Source organism: Haemaphysalis longicornis, unplaced genomic scaffold, assembly GCF_048455015.1.
Source record: "Haemaphysalis longicornis isolate Haplotype H1 unplaced genomic scaffold, Haemaphysalis longicornis Haplotype H1 scaffold_2, whole genome shotgun sequence".
NCBI lineage: Eukaryota > Metazoa > Arthropoda > Arachnida > Ixodida > Ixodidae > Haemaphysalis > Haemaphysalis longicornis.
Genome location: NW_027526295.1, coordinates 113,735,390 through 113,743,637, shown reverse-complemented (window position 1 = coordinate 113,743,637; position 8,248 = coordinate 113,735,390).

The window sequence follows — 8,248 nt, the reverse complement described above, 5'->3', positions numbered from 1 at the left end:
TATAGCCGACTTTTCCTTGACAAAGTTTGGAATTGTTTCTTAAGTCGCAGGCCATTTTTTCGGTCTATTTTCAGGAATGCCTTTAACAGTAAGGTTATTCGAGCGCATGTGTTATTTAGGCCACCAGCAACAAGTGTTGGTCGCTGAGTTTGCTTTGATCAAATGTTCCTTAGTTCCTTAGCACAGAGCTGACATTACTAACGTCTACGCGGAGGTGGGTGACAACCAGAACGGTGCCTAGGTTCAGATTTGCAGCCAAGTTAGATTTTTTTTTAAATGGGGAAAAGCCCTACGTAACACGCGACGAACACCACAAAATTATCCACATATGCAAAAGCCTTTACAGCATCCGGCTCAGCATGCGAGCAAGCCGCGATAGAACTGGGTTAGTAACAACGCACTGAATGCAGGTCCAATGCAGAATCCTATACACACCGCGCTTGTGGATAAAAGTGCCGTCCTCCCATAGTTGTAAGTTTGACTGAAGGTACAATGTTAGCAGCTCCAGAAAGCACGTTACAGTATTCCCATAGTGTCCTTTGAGGCCACCGCACCAAACCGCCAAATTGCGGACTCGCCGCACCGCAGTAGTGCGTTTTGAGATAGCTGGTGCTGTAATTTTTTTATTGAAATACAAAAAGCATTTAACCGGATGTGGACAGAGTTTCAGAAAGGCAATAACATCACCAGATATTCGAATCATATAAGGCTCATCCACTGCCAAAGGCTTCACCTTGTCAAAGCAAAAATGTAGCCCCAGTTTTCTGGCAAATTTTGCTTCCAGAATAAACTATGAACAGTGGTAAGCGACCTCATAAATTTTGGAGGGAAAGAATATCTTAATCGCGCAACACAAGCTTTCGTCCAAACATTTTGTTAATGTATTAAACATCAATTTTGCGAGAGCTTTCTTTCTTTCATCTTCACATTAACCCTGGCTATGTTCACGCGGAAATGAAAGACATGAGCATAAAGTGTCCTTATTTCTTGCATAGAAACACCTAGCTCGGAATGACAATGAACCCTCTGTCCTTGTCGGTTGGTAGAATCCAGCAATTAGTTTGTTTCGCAGGTAACATAACAGATCTCTTTTTATTAGGCCCAGTACGCAACAAAACATCCTCTCCTGCCCATGCACATTAGCTGTGCTCACTTTCAGGGGCTACCGCTCATACAGCCCTGACAATCGGTAACAGTTCGCGTGCTGATTTCTTGGGCTCAACGGTGAATTTGGTACTAAGCACAGTCTGCTTCACACACCCTGGACGAGGGACACCATCGGCGGTATTGGGGTGGTTGCCAGCCGGAGGGCGCCGTGTAGAAAGCGTAAACCGGAGCAGAGAGAGCACGTGAATTCAGAAAGCCGCCTCGACGTCATTTATCCAAGCAGCATTGAGCACTTCGTACCCTTTTCATCGGGCGTTATGGCTTGGAAAAAGAACTGTAGGAAAAGCTGTGTCAGACAAATGGAGTGCAAAGTTCCAGCCACCCAGAATATTTAGGAAAGCTTCTTGGAGCAGCTGCAGCACTTCTTCCAAGTGAGGCTCCCACAACAGCTCGAAACCGCTCTTGCAAAGTGCCTGTCGCAAAGCACGCCGGTCGAGGAAAAGAGGCTCAGGCCCACAATAGCGCTGACAGACATGCGAGCAAAAACTGCTTAGACTGATCCCGTATTTCCATGAGTCGTACAACAGAATGATTGAGATAGGTGAGAGGGCTGATGTGAATGTTCGTTTACCGCCCGAAAGAAAGTGGAAAGCGTATGGCGCCTAAATGGCTTACTGCGGAGCTCCGCAGCAGCCGATTTGCGACACGATACACAAACTCGTTCGTGGAATCAGATGGAACCATTGTGAGGCTATTGTCGCGTATCATGATAAGGCTCAGGTCCTGCAAAAAGGTCGTTGCTTGAACGACCGACTGCGCTAACATGGTTACGATCATATGAATGTCAAAGACCGTTTCGGAATTCACTGCCGTGATTGCGGCGGTACGACCCACTTTGAGTGTAGTGATGTCATTGCTGGGCACGCTAATTACAATTGAAAAGAAATCTATAGGTAGGATAACATAGAACGCTTAGGGCCCGTTGCGGGAGCTCACCATACTTGGCCCTATTAGAGAAGCAGAGTAGCTATATGAAACGGGGTGGCCTCGATCGTATTAAATTTATCGTTCTGTCCCTTTCAACGCTTTATGTGCAACTTTGATAAGGCTTTTCTTTTTTTGTTGTGCGCAACAGTGTCCCGCTCGCATTTTCCATTCGCCCGTCTGTGAAGAAAGCGTGGTTGAAATTTAGCGCCTTTACCCTTCACGTGTTTGCGTGCTTGTCCGTTCTTTTTCGCGATGCTAAGATATCAACCACGATTACAAACTAGCGTAAACACAAACTCTTCTAAGGAAAGTGGTCATGTTTGTGGTGGTAAGTGCACCCCCATTTTGTTTTTCAGTCACGTTGTCGTCGTGGCCTTAAAAACCTTAAGGAAATCTCAGCGATCGGGTCTTGCTCAATTGGTGAAAGCACCTCTCCGGCACTGCCAGTGCGCGGTTTAACAGCAGATCTTCATGGCTTCTACAGCGCTCTTGTGCCTTTTTTTTCGCCTCTCTGGGGGCTGCTGCTATATTACTGCGGCTGCTATTGGTGGTGCGGCTAAGGTGGCACCCCACGAAGGACTACTTTCAACACCATGGTCCTCGTTTCCCCGCACCCCGCAGTTTACCTAGAATGCAGCGTTTCAAAGATACTTCTCTGGAGCACACCGCAGGAATGTCTTGGTTGTCACTATCAGCACAACGGATGATGTGCTCATACTTAACTGCAAGTGCAGGTGACGTCTACGGAGCCATTGAAGCTTAAGGACAAGAAATTCACTTTGGCTACTTGATACACCAGCTCTGCAGTAGCTCAAACGCTCATTCACAAAATTTGCCCTGTGATATGTTTAGAACATCATCCTCCTCCATCATCCTAACATCATCCTAATTCACAAGAATATCATCCTAATCCATCAGAAAGACGACATGAAGCACTTGAAAAATTACAGGCCAATCAGCTTACTGTCAGTCGTCTACAAGGTACTTACCAAGGTAATCACTAACCGAATTTCTGCAGCCTTAGATTTCAGTCAACCTAAAGAACACGCAGGGTTCCCTAAAGGTTATTCAACAATGAACCATATTCACACGATCAATCAGGTGATAGAGAAGCGCGCTGAGTATACTGAACCCCTATATATAGCCTTCATAGATTATGAAAAACCATTTGACTCCGTCGAAACCCTAGCCATCATTCAGGCATTACGGAAGCAGGGGGTAGATGAGCATTATGTAAGAATAATAGAGGATATCTACAATGGGTCTACAGCTACCATCATCCTCCATAGGAAGAGCAGTAAAATACCTATAAGGAAGGGTGTCAGACAAGGAGACACAATCTCTCCAATGTTATTCACAGCATGTTTACAAGAAGTATTCAGAACGTTGGATTGGGAACAGGTGGGAGTAAAGGTGAATGGAGAATACCTCAGTAACCTCAGATTTGCTGACGACGTTGCCTTGCTCGGGGGACGAATTGCAAGGCATGCGTTCCACACTGGGCGAACAGAGTAGAACCGTGGGCCTGAAAATTATTATGCAGAAAACTAAAATAATGATCAATAACCTCGGGACAACACAGCGGTTTGAGATAGGTGGCGAGGCAGTGGAAGTGGTAAGCGAATATATCTACTTAGGCCAAGTTGTGACCCCAGATCCCAACCATGAGGCAGAAATGATTAGAAGGATCAGAATGGGGTGGGGTGCATATGGCAGATATTCTCAGATAATGAATAGCAGCCTACCATTGTCGCTGAAGAAGAAAATGTAGGACAGCTGCACCTTACCGGTACTCACCTACGGGGCAGAAACTTGGAGGCTCACTAAGAGGGTTCAACTTAAATTGAGAACGATTCAGTGGGCAATGGAGCGGAAAATGATAGGTGTAAAATTAAGGGACAAGAAGAGAGCGGAGTGGGTCAGGGAGCAGACTGGTGTTAAAGACATATTAGTAGAAATTAAGAAGAAGAAATGGACGTGGGCATGGCATGTAATGCGAAGGCAAGATAACCGCTGGTCATTAAGGGTAACAGAGTGGATCCCTAGAGAAGGCAAGCGTTGCAGGGGGTGGCAGAAAGTTAGATGGGCAGATGAGATCAAGAAGTTTGCGGGGATAAATTGGTCACAGTTGGCACAGGACCAAGGTAATTGGAGAATAATGGGAGAGGCCTTTGCCCTGCAGTGGGCGTAGATAGGCTGGTGGTGATGATGATGATATTGTTCAGAGTGCAAAGGAGATTTTATTACTGAGCCCGACAGCAAGCACGTCGATGCGGCACCGTTGGTTTATACAGTAGACTTTAAAATCAACCTTTATGAACCGACGTGCTTATCGCGAACGTTACTCATTGCTGTATAGCCGAACCGTATTTACACCTTCTTGATAGAAGTCAATATCCTCCCACCCGCTGAGACGAGGATGCGGGGCGAGCATTCTTCCGAAATCCTATTTTTGTTTCGTGCTCGCTAACGAGATTCTTGACCCACCCTGGCCAATAGCTTCACATGTTTCGTTTTTAGGTGGGCTGCGGCTGTACCGCGAAAGTCAATTGCGCCGAACTTCGCCAACTTGACAAGGAGTAAAGTGCGGTTCGTCTAGCATGTTGGTTGTGTCGTCGTTTAGGAGGTTGAGGCACCCGATGACAAGAAGATTGACGTCGTTGAGGGAGAAAAGCCTATATACACGTATGCATTAGTTACAGCAGAAGATGATGCATGAACACAAGTTCAAATACAAACTGGGTTTAAACTAAAGGCGCCGCAGCGCACGTGGAGGTTATGGCGGTATTATCCTTGATGAAGATTAGGAGGCCACAACGGGCTAAACCGCCGCACGGTTGGCTAAAAAGATTCGTGGAATTCCTGGGGCCAGAAGCCGATACGGGAGCGAACCTTCGTGTGACGGCTCGCAGTCGGAGTTCCAGACATATACGTTAAATTTTCCGCATTCCGTCACGGGGTTCCCTCTTCTAACTAGTGCTAGTATAATAGCAATGGGCTAACTACCTGGGGGCCTTTTTATCCACCGCTTTCCGTCTTTCTGTCGGTCAGGATGAAACAACGGCTTTCTACCGCCCCTGCTCAGGGAACAACACACTGGCGTCCATTCCTTTCACTCCTGCCGATGGAGGGGAGACGGAACAAGACGCGCACAAAGGGAGGCGAGACATCACCGCATCGAGGCCTTTCGCCACTGCCATCGCTACACAGGGATTCTTAAAACAACCGGGCAGAAACCTCTCATCGTTTACAAACAACATCGAAGGCTGTCGGGCAAGCGCCGTGAGAGCCTCCTTCGGGCAAATGTAGACTCAGTTTACTGAGGTTACATAGCACGTTTTGTTTGTTTTTTGTAAGTTTCACAAGTTGGAAATTTTGTTTTAACCAGTAATAAAGCAATACACTTTTGTCCTGCTCGAGGAAGGCCAGGCTTCATGCTCACATGGAGCCGAAACAATAAACACGTGGGGTTAATACCTGCTTACTTGAGTTATGCAACGACTTTTGTTCGTGCATACGTGCAACCTCCAGTACTCCTTTGAAAATTAGGGCTGTAACACTTCACAAATTCAAGAACTGTGATTTGCTCGAACTCCAAAGGGGCCGATTCTATGCGTGGTTGAAAAAGCACACGGTAACGGTCATCATTCAAAAGCCACGAATGCTCTTTCGGGCTTAATTTTTGTGTACAAGTCATCGCCTCATCTTTGTCAGGTTCACACATGTGTAAATAACTCGGTAGTGCCACATCAGGATATATTTTGTTTTGCTCAGTTTTATATAAAGCCATTTCTGCATGGGCTAGTTGGGTTGATTTTGTCGACGATAATGACAGCAGTATTGAGATCTTAGTTTCAAACACGGCAAAGAACAAGGCGATAGGAAGATCAAATGTAGACATCTCTTTATGATCTTCCTATTGTCCTATTTCCTGCGCTTTTTATAACTCAGCTATGTATCAAATGGCCCGCCTGCAGTACGGTTCGCACCATTCAGAACTTCGTTGAACATGTTTTCCCTGTCAATGTGCATATCAGTTCAATTGGCTTTACTTGGTTAACGGCTGATTCGCAAAAGATTTGGAGCAATTTTTTCTGGAGGTTGTACGTCCTGACGAAGAGTGGCCGCACGATAAGGAACGCCTCGGCTCAAAAAGGGCACTGTGGGTACCGGACTGCCTCGTCATCTCCGTATTACTGCTAACAGTATATGCCTCACCTCATCTTCAACATTCATTCGGGCGAAGCCAATTTACTCCACACCACACCAGGGCACCTTCTCGCCACCGCTGTCCCCTTTTTGAAACAGTTACACGACGGTACTTTTCCTAACCACCACCAATGGCTCTTTCACAAGTTGCGCGGTGGGCGCACAGCGGCTGTAGTGCCGTTATGAGATAATTGCGGAGAATCAGCAGCAGGTAAATGGTTGTAAAAACGCCCGACAGCTGCCGCCACCGCCGCTGCGAGAAAGCATCCACGTCTATTGCAGCCTCAAATTCCTCCTCCCTTCTAGCTGCGGGTCGTGGCCGGTTTAAAGCAACTTGCCCCATTGGAACGCTGGCGTTAATAAATATTCTTATTTTGCTTGAAAGCCATTTTGAGTGACAATGTAGCGCTGATCGCCCTCGTTGACCAGCTGGTCATTGTTAGTATGGCAAAAGAATAATGACAGATCTTAGTCGGGCCTCATATAAAGTCTTGTTCTCTCTCTTCGGTGTGTTTCAGGCGTAATTTTGCTCCAATTTTTTATTGCGCGTTGCGGCATTCACGGTTAGGGAGTACAGGGAGGGGGCATGCACGCAGAGCAGGACCTAATGTGGATACCGATGTCATACCTGTGTTGGTGGTGGTAGATTCAAACGTGGTAGTGTAATGGCTCAATGCGCCCTGCCATCTGTCCTCTGCAGTCGTAGTGGCTTGGATATGAGTTGGTTGGCTGCACAGCATGACTGGACGACTGGACACGACTGCACGACTGAACAGCACAAGGGACACCCACGTGTGTCCGCCAGAATAAAGGTCGGGGCATTCGAGGTGTTAACTCGCTGTGGGATGACGCACGTTCTTCGCTTTGAGAAAGAAGATTGGAAACTGAAGAAGCGTCAACCCGAACAGAAGGGTTAATGGCCGCGAAAGCAACCGAACGGCGCTGGTGCCTCAAGTTCCAGCTGTTCGAGTAGCTGCAAATCCCTAATGGATGTACAGGAACTGGCTCACTTGGAACGCCGACGTGCGCCAATATCACTTGTTCAGTTCTAAGGGCTTTGAGAGCTACATATTCGATGGTGTGTTTTGTTTCTAAGCACCCGGTCATGACTAGTTGCCAGTCCATGCGTACGCAAGCTGGGAGTGGAGGTAGGGGGATTTAGTGCGAGCACACGGAGCTATATTTTTCACGCCTTTAATGATGACATGTCCCTTCTGTTGGCGTTAGGCCTAAACGTGCCCGTTGAACAGCCCAACGCGACCGGTACGTTGTCCTCAGTGGTGGAGTGGATTGGTTTGGCATGTTACACAACGATTACGATGCCTACGATGCGGCAGGTAAAGAGGCAGGTATATGTTTGTCTGCTAAGATAAAGCTCGGGTCCTTCCAAATTTCATTCGGGTAATTGGCTAGGATGTATGTTCAGTTGTAAATTGCAGGCAATCGTGTTTTGTTTCATTCCCTCCGTAGAGGGCGTGCAGCATCACAGGTCAACCATTTTCACAAAGTGGAAGGGCCTTCATTTTATTCCTATTTCGATCTGGTCTATTATACCGGAATCAAACGCAATTAGTGTCTTTTTTCTAGCAGATGATGTAGCACAGTTTTTAGTTTAGCAAGGTGGGAAGGTGTTTAATTCAAGGCTAAGTTGCTATAAGGTAGAATATGCTTGTATCTGCCTCGCACAGGACTGCCCAAAGGTGCGCTGAATCCAACTCACCAACTTCTTTTTTTTGGGGGGGGGATATTAGTCAATCACAGGTGTCGTGTACTAAGCCTGAAGCTGCATGGCTGCGTCGGTACATGTATTGTGGTTGTTAGACCTGCGCGAGATTGTATAGTAGGTGGCAACGCACAATGTCGTTCCCGTCGGGGCAGCTTTGTGATGCCTGAGGCAGTCAGCAGGTATCGAGGTATAAGCTTCGGGGTACGGCTTTGGCGCTGC